Source organism: Trachurus japonicus, chromosome 12, assembly GCF_045865225.1.
Source record: "Trachurus japonicus isolate A0001 chromosome 12, Traja_1.0".
In the NCBI taxonomy this organism is placed as follows: domain Eukaryota; kingdom Metazoa; phylum Chordata; class Actinopteri; order Carangiformes; family Carangidae; genus Trachurus; species Trachurus japonicus.
In genome coordinates, this window is record NC_140918.1 from 9,567,933 (window position 1) to 9,584,032 (window position 16,100).

A 16,100-nucleotide genomic window follows, 5' to 3' on the forward strand; every position below is an offset into this window, starting at 1 on the left:
GGTAGCAAAATCTGAATACTACTACCAATGAATATATTTGTGTAAGTGTATAATCGCTATAAAATAAAATCCATTTGGTTTTCATGGCCTTATAATTATTATTTTATATGCATATAGCAAGGGTCTTGCTTAGAGAGTGTCGCCATCTTGCGCCGCCATGTTTGTACTGAATGGAAAATCCAGCCAACTAGAGAGCACGTTTCAAGAGTTTCACGTTCATAAATAAACAAAAGAATTATCTAATACAGTAGATAAATAATAGAATCGAATGCTAGATTTCACTGTTTCCCCCTCATTTTACACACTGGACCTTTAAAGCCAACTGACAAACACAGCCACCAACATACAGACCTTTAATCTTGTTACAGTCATTAAAATGGAGAATAAACTCCATCCATAATGGGCCATAATGTTTATCTACAGTACTGTAGTTCCCAGTAATCCTGACTTCACAATAATACCACTTCCAAGAGCATATACTTTCTTTGTTTTCACTTCTATTTTACAGCACTTGCTCACATCTGGGCCAGTGTAAAGAGAAAGTCTAAATCAATAGTATGCACTCGATTCAAACACCATAAAGACACAGAGATTCTTCTGGCAGGATAATATATTCCTCCGAACTGCAGGGAAAGATTTACTAAGAAGCAGAAGTGCTAACTTGGTTATCACTCCTGGCTACCAAGGCTTAATTAATTCCTTGCACCATAGAAGAGTTGGTTTCACTCAATTTTTCGAGGCTATAAAGACCATTTGAGAAAACAGCATGGCTTCTTTCTATGTGTCACATAAATAACTACATGGAGGCTCTACAAGGAACCAATGAAGTGCAAAAAACAAACAGCTGCCGCTTCAGTTTGTTAGAAACCTTACAGCTGGAACAGCTGATCGGAGTCGAGCTGCACCTTTTCAATTTCCTGTTATGTGCAAACAGAGTTGGCATGAATCCCTCCGAGCACGGCACACTGAGGGTAACTCAGCCAGCGGGGAATCTACCAACAAGTCTGCACAAAGACACACAGAGTTGTACTCGTGAACATGAAACAAAGAGAAACATCAAAAACAGGCGCACAAAGTGGATTCTGTTTGCCGCTAAGCAAGTGTAGTCATCCCTCGGCAACACTTAATCCAGTGTGGGAATCCACATCTGAGCTATAAACAGCAATCTCCCAGTGTCTCTCTCTCTCCAGCACACATGCACAGACACATTGTGGGTGTGTTTGTGTTATATGTGTGCATGTCTGCGTCCTTCCGCAAGAGTGAAATAGTAGCTGTGAGGAAGGCCGGTGGGAGGAAAGGGGCAGATTTAGAGTTCCTCATCTACTGCCCTCGCCGAGGCTACATTCACGTCAGAGTGGTGCAGCCCCAATGACAAAAGGTACACCTTCTGCCAGTGTGTGTGTGTGTGTGTGAGTGTGTTTGTGTAGCTATTCAAGAGAGATCGAGGGCAGGACACAGGAGGAGTACAACTATCTGGGACAGTGCAGTTTTCACCAGTTTCACCAAGCAATTCAACTGTAGCTGAATGCTGCACATTATGACTGAACTATTTTACAGAAACACAAATTGCTGTCATTAAAATCAATGAAATGTCTATGTATGTGTATGTGTATGTGTGCGTGTGTTAAGGGTGAAAACGGGAGGTTGTGTCAGAGGAAGTAAGGTACATTGGAGAGAAAGGGGAGCCTTAGGGAGTAGAGTTCATTTTCCCTCCTTTCTTTCCTGTTTTCTGCTTGGTCTCGGCACACCGGGCCGCTTCTTACAGGATCAACACGGTCTCTCTCTCCTGCTCCCACGGTATGTGTGTATGTATTTGATAAACTGAGAGAAGGCTGTAAGATAAACTGAGAAGCACATGATAAACAGAGAGAGAGCTTAAATATTTTTTTTCCTTTGTGAGTGCAGTAATCCATCATGAAAGGTGTGTTCAAAAAGTGTCATGAATGTATCTTGAACAATAACACGACTATCAGGACGCCCTGTCCTGAGACACGTGAGGGAATAAAATCATGTCCGTCTCTGTCCAGGAAATAAACTTATGATAATTATCCAGGCGGGTATATGTTCAGTGCCTCTGTGGAAGCAGCATTTGTCCTCTTGTTGATGTGAATAACGACACTGTAGAACATCTACTAATCCCCTTACCGGTTACCATGGAAACAAAGAAAGCCTTGTAATACATTTGCCTGTGAGAAATTTGAATTTGTGTGTATTTTAAATAGTTACAGAGATGAGGAGAGAAAAAAAAAATCTGATTTAAATGTCAGTGAACAGGCAGTCATTTACATTTTACATTTTACGCTTAACTTTGCCTACAGTAGCTCTCTCCAGCTTTCCCTGAAGTGTGTGTATGTGAAATTATGTGCAACACTTTTTCTTAAAGTTTAATACTTTAAAACACTGCATCTGCAGCTACGATGAACCCTCAGTGCACCACAGGCCTCAGGTGAATAGTTAGAAGCTTGATGGTTGTTTTCTTGGCGTCTTTGAATGCTCTTAAGAGTTAGAAAGTTACACTTTAATGTCAAGTTCAAAGAGCTTTTCATCAGTGGTGCCTCATAAATTAAAGGTGTACTCATAGGCAGCCATAGATCTATAGTGTTGTAGTTGGCTTTGTCATGCCATGTCAAGAAGACTGTAAAAATGCTGTCCAATCTCAATTGTTCTGGGTCGACACCTTGAGTAGCAGCTTTAAAAATTCTCAGGGAGTAGAAGTAGAAGGACTTGAGCATGCAGACTGTGGACACACTTCAGTTTAATTTTGTTTTGACAGCCAAGGGCCTGGTTCTCTGATGGGCTTTTGTCTCCTCAGACTTTATTGGTGGAAGTCTGGGATGAAAGCCTGCTCATCTGTGCACCAACGTTAAGGCAGAATTGAAAAGAGGACGGACACAAGAGCAAGACGCCCCGACAGCAACGATTGCTCATTTACAAACGCTGGAGGACATTTTCTTCCAGGATATTGCCAGTTCTCCATGAAGGAGTAACTGGGGGTTTATTATAGCTTGGGTTTTTATTTTCATTATCTTTTTTTGCCTTTGTGCCTCTCCGTAATAATAACACAGAACGGTGACACAACAACATCTCTGAGCGAGTCGAACGAAGGAGGAGACACAGGTAGAGAACTAAGGGATGGACAGAAATCAAACTTGTTTAGAACAGAAAAAACAAAGACACACGGTTGATTACGACCCAAACCATGAACCTCCAGACAGTTGTTTTCCTGTGAAATGAGAAAAAAAATCTGACCTTTCTTTAGGTCTGGATTGTTTACTATCCATCTGGCTGCTTGTGTCAGACTCTGTTGCAACATCGGCATGTTCCCAAAACTCAGTAAAATAACTAGTAAAAAGTTGTCACAGCTGAAAGATATGATGCCAAGAGAGCTGTGCGTCCAAAATATATAAATAGCACAGATTGGTTCTCCACCACGCTGTGAGTGACGTCATTCACTCCGAGGTTATACAAACAAAACCACTTGCTGCCCATTTGTCTTCATTGACTTGTTCGTGGCGTTGTGAAAGACAAGGAACAGGAAACTGTGTGCGGGCAAACACAAACACTTAGAATAAACACCAGAAATACAAACTTTCCCTCAAAACAAACTTCTAACTTTAAAGGCAGGAAAGAGAGCTGTGTAGTGTAATCATCAGAAGTCACATAGGACACTATTAAAATGTTAAACTAGACACTGATCCACTGCTGCTGCACCCCCGCAGAGAATAGCCCTGAAAATATTTGTTATCTTCTGGCTCATTGAAAATGGGTGGGCACCTTGTGAAGCAACACAACAAGGCTTTATCAGACAGGATGGTGCAGACAACACGTCACATCTTTGCACATATACACACCACCAACACATATGGAAATTAGCGGATGCAATCTCAGAGAACATCAACTCCAGAATTGCCTCCACAAAAATACTGCCATAGCAACTGGTAATGCTTCTATCTGACTGAAAATGGCCACATAATGTTAAAGTGGATATGACTCATTGCCTCTGCAATTCCTTTACATGTTAAATTATACCACATTACCATATCATCATTGGTGTTGAGACAGCACATCTTGCTGATGCTGTTCATTGTGTCAGTTCAACAAACCTGGACACTGAACCAGGATTATTCCGGGAGCGGTTGTACAACTCAGGTTAGTTAAGAAGATTCACCATCTAACAAGCAGACAGACATTTAAAAACTTCAGTAACTGGATAGACAGTGAATAATGGAGCCACTCCAGGGACGTTAATGAAACCTGCCATGGTAATTAGGCTGGGATTTGACAGCATATTCTGATTCACTGCTTGAAGAGCCACATAGAAATAAAACCCATTTGAATAGACAAAGATTATTTGATGTGCACCCATTGAAGGTCAACAGCAAAAAACTCCACACGCTGGTACAATTTTCTCAGTTTGCAGACTTCCGTGCCACCGTGAATGTATTGAGAGCGTATTAGCGCCCAACTGATATAGTTGATATAGTATCTGTATGCAGCTCGGTGGCACACAGCATACATGCTGACGCTACAGTGTGTCCAGTCAAATGCTAATCCTGTGTGAATACAACTAGACACACAGCGAGTCCATACATCCGTTTCACCGGCAGCTTCAGTGGAGGGCATTGGTGTCAGAAAGCACTGTCGGGGTTGGAGTAGCACATCTGCTCAGAGGGGCCACCGAATTCACTTAATAACAACTACATATGGACTCCAGCTGGATTAATAATGAGGGTCAATATATCAAGGTATTCATAATGAGAGGTGCACCAGCCTGTTCCTCAAAGCTCCCTTCCTGCAAACACACACACTCACACAAAACAAAAAAAGCTTCTTGAACCTGCTGCAATATTGTGTTGTAGGGGTGTGCCGATAGATCGATTATTAGATTCATTCAGGTGACGATTCAATAGTGATTCATGACGCATGCCGCCCAGACACCTTAAGGAACCGACCAGGTGAAGATGGCGGCAGCTAACTCTGTGTCAGAGGAGCCTACGGAGGCAACGGCTTTAGAGGCTCCTCCTCCGGCGGTCGTGTCAACTGTTGTTAAAAGAGACGGTCTGGTCTGCTGTGGTGCTGTATTGATGCTGCCATCAGTATCGTTGCGTAATAACAAAGCGTTGAAAACTATTTTCTTTGCAATCATGTATCTTTTCCTGGAAGAGATGGAGAAGCTTGATGCTTCTCAGGCTGAGAGAGGACCATGGCCAGGTAAATTAACATTGGTTAAACTGTGTAACATTATTTTAACGTTAACTAACGTTACTGAGCATAACGGTCAGTTTGTATGACAATTATCATTCAACTTTGACGATATAAAAAACATAGCCTAACCATAACCTCATCAGCTAAAACAGGTTGGTTAGATAGATAGATTTTTAACAGTTTTCCTTCTTTTCCTTCTTTCCTTAAACCAGACCAGACCAGACAGAGAAGATGCATCGAAAATCGCGATAATCGTTGACTAATCGAATCGTAGCACCCTGAGTCGTAATCGAATCGAATCGTGAGGTGCCTTAGATGGTACATGCCATTGTGTTGACAACTTGCGTGATGTCTAGAGGATACAATACACTGACAGTGTGAAGATGGAACTGGAGTCGGTCCAAAGTGAGCAGGCTCCTTTCTGCAAATGTGCATAAACCGGTAGTAAATTTCAAATATAAACATGTAAGGAGATAATCATATTACCTTTGGTCCTCCATCTCCACAGAAAGTGAAGTGCATGCTCCCTCAGCAGTGAGTAGACAGAGTCATCTGTCACCTAAGGAGTGTTTTAGGGCAACAACTCAGGCGTCCCACGGCCCTGAATTCAGATGTTAAGCTCTTTATTGCCGCAACAAGCTGCGCAATTAATAGTTTTACAGTTGTCACTAGTGGTCGACCAGAATGAATCGGCTAATTGATTTTGGTCTTAACGAGCGGTAAGTGCCAGCGCAGAGACAAAGGCTACTGCTGCACCCACATGCCCCAACATGCATGGTGACAGAAATTGAGACTAACACACATACACACACTAACCAGATCATTTATCTCACACATCATCACGCAGAACACGTGTCTCTAGTCTGGACCAAGCAAAACACATGTTCATATGGTAATCGTACGATATGTGAGCTGAGCACCCTGTGCCCTCATCTACTCTCCCAAACCCCGAAATCCACACAGACACAGTCAAACTGTCCCTGTATATTGCTGTCAAACATATATCAGCATCCCTACTGTTGGTCTGTGATTTATGAGGCTGCCTAATTACATAGCTGCTCTTCAGAGAGCCGGGGTGGGAGGGCTAAACTAAAGCTGGGAAGAGAGTTGGGGAAATGAGGGCAGGTCCTGAGCTATTAAAAGTCAGCTACAGGAAAGTAAAGTGAGATGGAGACCCTGTGGACAAGATGTGAAGTAAAAGGCTTAATTACTAAAACAGAGATGACTATAGCGCTGCCATATGCATATGTAACACAATATATTAGAGGAATAAATATCACATAAAGTCCCATGTGCTTTTCTCTTGATATGTCTATATACTTATACCAATATCAGTTTTAAATCTAGTACCATCATGACTTCCCCCAGAGTAAAAGCAGGTTTCACAACCATGAAAAATATCTTAACAAGTATGATCAAGACAAGTGATACGCACCTTGAAATCCTCTCTCTGTTGCACTGTTCTACTTTTTTTTCTTTTTGATGAGACAGTTACACAACAGCTCTATTGGCATTTTTTCTAACCAAAAAAGGACACATCACAGCCTGCACTCATCACTACAGGGATGGAGGCAAAGACAGAGCCCTTTAAACAAACCCATCAAACTTGATATATAACATACTGCAATCCAGTCCCAGGTATCAAAGCCCTTGTTACCATATTTATCTAATCACATTAAGCAAGTGTTTTCCACAGGAATACACAGCAGAGATTTGTAGGGGGAGAGGAGGACAGACAGCAGCACAGATATGTGAGTAATACTGGGATGCTATTATCTCTTTAGCCAGAGTGGCAGCAGTTTATCACAGCATTCAATCACCAAGTAATCACTATCTGTGAGAAACTCCTTCCACTTTCGCTACCTCAGAGCTCTTAGTCAGCGTCCACAGGCTGGGCTGCCACTGATAAAGATGTTACAAAGAGTGGGTCAGCAGACTGCGTGACAGGTTATATTAGGCTTCTATTTTATTGATCACCCTTTATTCTAACTAGAATGGCTTTCCTTAAAGGGATACTTCACCCAAAATCGTCAATTCACCAATTTTCTACTCACCGTCATGCGTTAGTTATCAAAACGCTTTTGGAGTTTTCATATAATGGCGGTGGATAGAGCTCACTTTCGAATCGTCCAAAACACACACTATGAAACATCCAGATACCTCCAGACTTCTCGTCTGTACTGACCCAAGTGTCCTGAAGCCGCTACATGAAAAAGTTGTTCTGAAAAAAATAATTTTATCTCTGTTTTAGCCTTGTTGTAGTAATAGCTCCCAGTGGCTGCGTGAGATGCGTGAGATTTGCTGCAAGATCTGCGCACAAACAGCCACTGGGAGCGTTGTGATAACTCAGAAAGTTCTCCAAACCCTTCCTTGGCATGACGGTTAGTAGAAAATTTGTGAATTATTGATTTTGGGTGAAGTATCCCTTTAACATGTGCACTATATTTTGCAGGGAAATATGGCAACTACTAGTAATACTGTAACAATTGATATATTGCCAATTTTTAAGAAGTGATGTTTGTTTTTTCTATTTTATGTCACTGTTAACTGAATATCTTTGATTTTTGATTGCTTTTGTTGAGAGAAATTGGGATTTTTCTTTATTCTATACTCTGATGCCTAAAGATTAAAAAATAAAATAAGGGATTAGCTTGATGAAAAATGTATTACTTGTTGCCCTTAACAAATCCAAGTCAATAGACCAGTGATCCAGTAACACAGCATCTGTAATCTGCCGTTACAGCAGAGTGTGTTAGTCCAGATCACTGTTCACTCTTTGTCAGTCTTTGACTTTTATGATCCACACTGATCCTTGACTGGAGCTCTGGCTCACTCATCTTCCCCTCCACTGACGCGGCCACCTTAGGAATGCCATTCCAGCAGTCAGTCCATAATTCCCGCTCAGTGTTCCCAGTAATCCCTCTTCTCCGGCTGTTCTGAGCCTACTTCCTTCCCCACAGCTGCTGGCTGGCCCGGCCTGCTCTAATAATAGGACAACAATGCCCGCCCCACGCCCGGACACACAGCACTGCACTACTACTGAAAAAAAAAAAAAAAAAAATAGAAAGAAAAAAGTCCCCAAAAACTTTAAATCAAAAAACATTTGGACATTGAAACTAGATGTTTCTCAGTGTTTTCCGAAGTTTTATACAAAACAGGTCATGAAAAGGTTTAATTAACATAAATCTTTTAAAATCACTATAATTACTTACATCTAGTTCCAAAAAAGTAACGTCTAAATTGTTGACACTTAGTACTTGTGTGTGTCTGTGTGTGGGTAATAGGCTGTAGCATGTAAACACATGTTGGTGGAGGAATGATGATGAGGCTGTACACTAGTGAGCTGAGCAACTATCTGTGGTAGAGGAGGAATACAAGACACTGTAATCACGCAGGAGCTGATAAATGAAGACTACACACTGCTGAAGTATTTAAACACCACCTTGTGCCATGGCGACAGTGAAAAGGACTACTCCTCCAGCACACACACACACAAACACAAACACAAGCACACATTCAAGACAGGTTATGTATAAATGTCACATTGCTGTTGCATGGCCCTGAGCTGCACATACAGACACCGAGGAGAGAGAGGCATTAATCAGAAAAGAGTCTGGAGAGACTGAGAGCTGGACTGAGTTTTTTCTCTCATCTCTTTGCTGCCCCACTTGTAGAAGCAGAGCTCAGAATCACATGTTACAGCTCTTGGTGTCTCTGAGCCTGACAATTATTCAGCAACTTCTTTTCTGCTTGTTTGTTTCTTCCATAAAAAAAAGACAGTTTGGCTCCTCCAACCTCTACTTTGCTCCTGTCTCTCTGACAAATCAGCATGGTAAGTGTTGCTCCTCTGGCACGTGAAAAGCCTCCACACCTTCTCGTCTCCTTCAACCCCCCTCCGCCATTCCACCAAGAGAGCAATCACACACTAAAACTCACTACATTTACAGCTCAGACCTCCTTTTTTTTCTCACAGAATCACTGGCCTGTGGAAGGAGGGGGGAAAAAATAAATAAATAAATAAATAAAGGAATGCTAGTGCTCACCTCAGACAAGGTCCCACTGCCACAGGGAAAGCAGAAGGAATATCATCCTCAATCCGCTGAGAAAACCAAGAGCAACAAGTAGTAACTCCAGCGATTCCTCCTCCCCTCTCTCGCACTCCTGCTTCCTTGCTCTGTTTCTTCCTCGGCTTTGCACTCATTCAGGCTGCAGTGGACTGAGCAAGTATGTGTGTGGTGTGTGTGTGTGTGTGTGTAAGGTCCTGTGGACTCCTGCAGGGGCACTTAGCAGGGTTCAGGTCCCCCCCCCCCCTTCTCAGGCTCACACACAGAGAGAAAAAAGCTCACCCACACTCACAAACAAGAGGGCAGGGGAGTATTCTCTTTGTCTTTTGTTGCTTTCTCTCACTTCCTTGCTCTGTGTTTTCAAATGTCTGCAACTCCTTGTTCTCCAGCCCCCTTTCAAATGAGAAAGCAATTGACAGAGAGAGAGAGAGAGAGAGAGAGAGAGAGTGAGTGAGTGAGTGAGAGAGAGACCCCTGCATGTGTGTGTATGCTCATGCACAGGGAATGCCGTCGTGCCTCAGCGCCCGGGGCTCAGAGAAGGAGGAGGAGGAGGAGATGAAGGAGGTGGGGTTTAGACCTCAGAGAGCTGAATTCCTACCCCACATCCAACCAATGGGAGCGCTTGTTGCGGTTGACCAAAAACCGCGGGGCCAGGCCGGGCCTCGCTACCACACTCCAGCTTTAAAGCATTAAGCCGAAGTTTGCTGTGCACTTCACTTCAGGCTGTATACGTCCTACAGTGGTCGTGTGAAAGAGCGTGAGTGTTTTCATCTCGAGCAATTCCTTGTCTTTGTTTACAATTGGTTTTTGCTCTGCCTAACTAAAACTTACATTTGAAACAGTTGATTAAAACATACTAAAAAACCACTTCTTCTTTTCTTTTTGCAATGCCAAGCCAAGGAAACCTTATCTATTGCATATTTAAAGAACAAAGCCACTTCAAAGTGTTGCCAATAAAGTCCATAAAGCACTTACAACACAGAAAGATAAACTATGATTTTGCAAATCCAACCATGTTTTAGCTAAAAAAAAAGAAAGAAAAGAAAATCCCAGTCACTACACAAACCTATTCCAGGTACTACACATGTTACTGCAACAAGTGGCCTTGCAGGGATGTTACCATGTTTTTTCCCATGCCCACCCTCCTCCTTCCCCCTCCCCCCACCTTCCTGCCCGAAGAACAGCACTCTCAGGTTTCTGTTGCCGTCCTTGGCCAGACATTTGTCAAGGAAGACATTTGTCCACAGAGGTGACATCAGATCTCCTCCCCTGTCCTCCTGCTATTCACACCAGTCCACTTCTACTTCGGCGTCCTCCTTCTCACCACATCCAGTCACACTACAGCAGCCTCAGGGATGTGTGATAAGAAAAATATCATATGATGATCTCTCTTCATACTGTAGCTAAACTGTGTCAGGTTTTTTTTTTCTCTTTCCCCCATTCAAATGCAGCCTGCCGTTATTACATCATCATTTCTTTATTGTTGAGGTCATATGAAATTTCACATGATGTTAATTTAACAAGACTTAAGTCTACAATCATGCTAGCAGCTCTGTAAGTCTGTAATTAGCCACAGCAGTGCCTCATGTGAACATGCTAACAAGTTATCATTATGTCTGTGAGCATAAGTATAATGTTGGCCATGTTCATTATCTTAGTATAGCATGTTGGTGTTATGCTACAATTGCAGCTAATGAGACTGTCATTAGTCTGACACGAATCTGGCCACAGTGGAAGTGAAATGATCCAATGAGGCCCAATGCAAAATGAAAAGTCATGGGTCACTGGCAGTGTTATTAAAATAAATCTTGATATAAGTATGAATGTGTTTCAGAAATGTCATGCAAGTCCAAGTCATTCATTAAAAACCAAATCCGTGAGCCTCATGGTGGTGCTAGAAATAAAACCAGGGACCCAGAGTCAACAGGATTCATCCTGTGGGAACAATGAATCCCTGAATATAATGTCACAGGAATCCAATCCAATAGTTGTTGAGATATTTCAGTCTGGGTCAGAGGTGGACCGAGAGTGCAACACTGTTATCCCCAGAGCCGGCCTGACTCCACGGCTAAAAATGCAGAAAAATGCAAGAGCGTAGGTGGAATTAAGTTAATTTAAATCAAATGTGCTCTACAAGTACTAAACCAGACTGGAAAGGAGGCAATGATGGATTCTGGAAAATAAAACCTGTTTATAAAGTATCCATGCTGTTCTTCTGTTGCTACTTACACTTCATTACTATACAAACATTCTTAATGTATCAACATTTATTTAGGCTTTAATAGGCTACTCGGTTCTTTAATGAGTTTGTGGTTCAGCGACACACATTTACATTGACTGATCTGGAAGATAATTGTGGAGACAAGATGTTTATTGAACTACTTTTACATCTGTAATTACTCTAATTATAATAATTGCGAGTGAGCATTAAAAAGCCAATAGGTTGGAATAAAACTGATGACTGACAGCTCTGTGTTTCCTCCTCTCCACATTTAGAGCCTCGGCTTCCAAACCCAGAGTGGAAACAGAGCTGTTTCTACACATATCCAGTGAATATGAAATGATACAAATTGCTCTGTTGCAGAAGTAGTGGATGACATCAGTGTGGATGGGATAAATATGCTGATCTATTACTTTCATATGTTTCTTGCTTCTGAGGAATTCACTGCACAACTATAAAACTCTTGTAGCCAGTTTGTCTTTGTTGTGCAGCAGAGCTTGATGATGAGTTATTTGACACGCTTTGGCACGTGAATACTACGCCTTTTGAAGACTGGCCTGAATTTCAGAGACATTTTGTTACAATTAGTGGAGCTGTTTTCATGTATTTGCTTTACTGAGAAGCTCAGTGCTCTTCTAATTCATGTAATTCAAAAGAGCAAAGCACAGAAATATGCAAGACAAATGTCCACAGGTACTCACACAGGTGTAGAGGTCAGTGTATGTTAGGTGATCTGCCATTAGATGATGACAGAATGGCTGAAACTTGAGATAACAGGCAGAGATGCAGTTTCTGCTTCTGTCAGGAAAAAGTCTTTGTCAAACATTGTGGAAAAAGCTTCTTTTCCCTGATTTAAAACAGCGAGATACTCAAGCTTGGTTAAGCGTTTTAGAGGAGGCTGAGGTCAGATCAGGAGGACCAGGATGCTTGTTCAGGCCAAAGTTTGACTTAAGTCTAATTCCACCTTCAATAAACAATTACCAGGAAAAACACTGGAAAAGATGGAGTGAGAGTAAAATGGGAAAGACAGAAACCTAAAAGCCTGAAGTGACATAGTGAGTGAGTACTCTGGTATGTGGCCTATAGAGTTACACAGGGACAAAGAGTGAAGCAGTCTACTCCTATAGACAACCCAGACACGCCTCTTCTTTTATCTTCCTGTGTTTGTCTCCTTCTCTGTCTCAGTAATCCCTCGCCCCCCCGCCACTTTGTTTATTTTCCTGAGTTAATTTGTGTGCATTTATGTCTACGAATGTGTGAAGAAGTGAAGAACATGCACAGTAACGACCGCGTTTGTGCATGCATTGATTTGTGTGCATGATGCGATGCGAAGTCGGGAGCGAAAACAACAACAAAGCCTGAGTTTTTCAAAAGTGTCTTCCTCCAGAAGCGGCACGTATGTTGCTGCTGAGCCTGAGCCAGGAGGATGACAGCGACAACACAGAAAAACACAAGATAGAAGGAGGAAGATGAGGGAGAGAGCAGGATACCAGCAGCAGGCAGGAGGTAAAGAAGAGAGGGAGTGTCAGAGTTACAAAAGAACTGAACCATCACTAACAAACAAGAGACAAATAGTCTTGAGTCTGACCTAATGTCTAGGGTATCGTAATAATGTGCTGAACTAAATTAGCTAAAACAATCAATTCAAATCTAGAGTGTCTGGCTTAGGATTCAACTCATCTTGCCAGTACAGGCAGAGAAAAAAGAGGAATGTGTATTTCAGCAGAAGAGTTGGACATGGGACAGTCAGGAATGCCAACATCTGTCATTTTGGAGACAAAGGCACTTGTGTGCGGCACGTGGGGTCAGGCTGCTGCCATGCCGACCATGCCAGCAAGTGCCTTTTGTGGACGGATTCCAAAGGGAGTTCAGCTTATAAAAAAAAGCGAGAACTGGTGAAGAGTCGGGGGCCCACCGCCGGTCTAAAATGCATACCACGTTATCTGCCAAGGCCCGGCTTTCATTAGCACATTTATCGCATACCATTCACACCTCTCTCTCCATATGTTTTCTGTCACAGTCTCTACTCATATTCAAAATCCCCCTAAACCTGATCACGCGCTGAGTGACACACTGAACTCTGAGCGTCTTTAGGTAGAGCACTAAATCTGTGCTGACACTCCTCCTCCTCCTCCTCCTCCTCCTCCTCCTCCTCCTCCTCCTCCTCCTCCTCCTCCTCCTCCTCCTCCTCCTCCGCCCACGCAAACCCTGCTTCTTGCTTTACTGTACCTCCCTCCACCACCAAATACAGTAGTCATCTTGTGACCCATATGTTGACCTTACTGAGGTCTGATCATGTAATGCTGGGAGGATTACGTAGGTCTTCAAGCTGAATCCTTTGGTTCTGTGAGAAATCCCTCATCCTGCCAGCAACAACAACAACGACAACAACAACATTTTGCTATCAAAAGTCAATCCTTAAGTTTTTAAACTACTGTTTTTTCATTTAAATATTTAAAGTTTCTTTTTTTTCTTGTGTAAAGTTCTGCACTTTTTCAGTGGGTCCTTCTGTCACCACTGCTACTGTAGCAAGAATTAAATAAATCAAATGAAATCAAAACAAATCTTTGACAATAGTTTCTGAACAGCTTAATCTTCATATAGAAAACTGCAGACAAATATATAGACAGTGGATTATAGACAGTATTACAGTTATTAGATCACAACCTTATGTAGCTCATCTTTTTTTAGTTAAGAGTTAAGAAAATGATTCTCTCACATTTCCTTAAATGTTCCCACGTGGGCGTTGAACAGAAGCCTTCCCCGGAACAGCTTGTGACATTATGTAGAAAAAGACATTTTAACAGTTCACCCCATGATCACGGATTCAATGTAATTTATTTGTGATGGTGAAAACAACAACAACAACGCAGATAGAATATCATAAGCCTTTAAATCAACCATCTACAGTTTCATGCTGCTGCTTTTCCCGAGCCCCAATTTCAGGCTCAGATTACTCCGTTTTCCCACCAGCATTGGTAGTGAAACAAACACCCTGCTGGATCATCACAGATCCGTAGCTGGGTAAACCACACAAACAGCGACGGAGGGCAAACAAAACACTGATTAAGATCAGTTCATCTTACAAATCAAGTATCCTTGCTTTGATTAAAATCTCCCAGGAAAAGACTTAAGTCGGCTGGGATTCATGCTCTTTCTGACTTTCCCAGTTTCCCTTCACACAGTCAACATTTTCCAGCCCCCCCCCCCCCCCCCACAGCTCGTCCCCTCACCACTACTCTCACCCTCCCTGGCACTGTGCTCAGTGTGGGACCAGCACATTTACATAAGACTTACAGAGATGTGAAAAAGCACATTCCCAACATAAATTTGTTGTGAGCGTGTAACAAGCTCATGGCTGCGTTTGGCTCAGTTTCTGCCCCTCGCAGTCACTTCAACTTAGACACACATCACACACTTTCGGCAGCAAAACATATCACGGACACACACTGACACACGACGAATGCACGCACGGGCTCCCACGCACACAACCACGCTACAACATGCTTAACATCTACATGACATGCGGCGAAGGCGCGATTTTTACATTTGTGCACACATTCCAGTTTTCCTTAAGACGCTCCATTGTCTCATATGCTCTGCAATGCTTTTCTCCGTTTCTTTACCCCCTCTCCTCCCCTCCTCCCATCCTCAGCAGTGCTGTGTTGACTGACAGTCTATCATCAGGGTGGCTTTCTGACAAACGGGGCCAAATGGAGTCGTGCCACTGTTGCTGCTGGCCACAAGTCAGCTCTCTGAGGTTATTGCTTAGCTCTGCTCTGGCAGCGTTATTTATATCCACCATCACCGGAGTAGTTGGTTTGATGAACTTTTCATGTGTCATCTCCTGTGTGGACTTCACATCTGTGGATCTTATGGTTTGTAATCTGCTCTGCTTTCCTACTGTAACCAACAGGTGCAAAAAATGGACAAAATTATCAAAAAATGTTTCTAGTATTTCTGAATTTTGTTCAAATTTCACAAGACTTTACATTTTCACAATAGGGCCAAAGTGGATCAGATGTAAAGACATATTCTTGCACTTTCATGATCACTGTTACCTCTTTTTTTTCCTACTGTGGCCATTTTTGACAGGAGGAACCTTTTAGCATCTCTTTTTATCTTCTTTTATAAAGGGGAACTATGCAAGTCCGGTCACTTTTCCACAGTTTTGCTAACCCTCCTCCCGGCCATGTGCATTTGTTTACAACGAAGCCGGCAAGAAAGCAATCAATAGAGCGGTACATGATGTTATATATGATATATGATGTTATGACGTGTATATTTGTGTAGTTTTATCTGTCATAAACAAGAGATTACAGGTTATGGGGCGCGTTTGTGTTGCAGTGTGCAGAGATTCAGCCAAGAGACTAGGTGGAAGGCAGACAGCCTCCATTCTCCCTGTAACAAGTTACACGTAATTTATTAAAACCATCACAATTACTCCTAAACTGTGCTAATTAGGGTAAAAATGTGGCATAGTTAAGCTAGAAATCCTACATAGTTACTTTTTAATTCAATACACCACTGGCCAATCTAGCAACTTTTTGGATGAATCTCAGTCACTTTCTGTGTCTTTTATGCCCTGCAAGTGCCCTTTCCCCCTGCAG

General features: G+C 42.4%; 1 protein-coding gene across 11 annotated transcripts in view; it reads right to left on the reverse strand.

The window, feature by feature from the left end:
- dab2ipb (DAB2 interacting protein b) overlaps positions 1-16,100 on the reverse strand; it is a 139,053-nt gene that overhangs the window by 106,393 nt on the left and 16,560 nt on the right. For 2 of the 11 annotated variants that reach the window (XM_085793051.1, XM_085793055.1), the window contains exon 1: positions 9,249-9,457. The exons of 7 other annotated variants lie outside the window; for them this stretch is intronic. The gene's annotated coding sequence lies outside the window, so the exon portion shown is untranslated. Of the gene's footprint in view, positions 1-9,248; positions 9,507-16,100 lie in introns of those variants that run through there. 2 more of the 11 variants (XM_085793052.1, XM_085793056.1) reach the window with 2 other exon arrangements.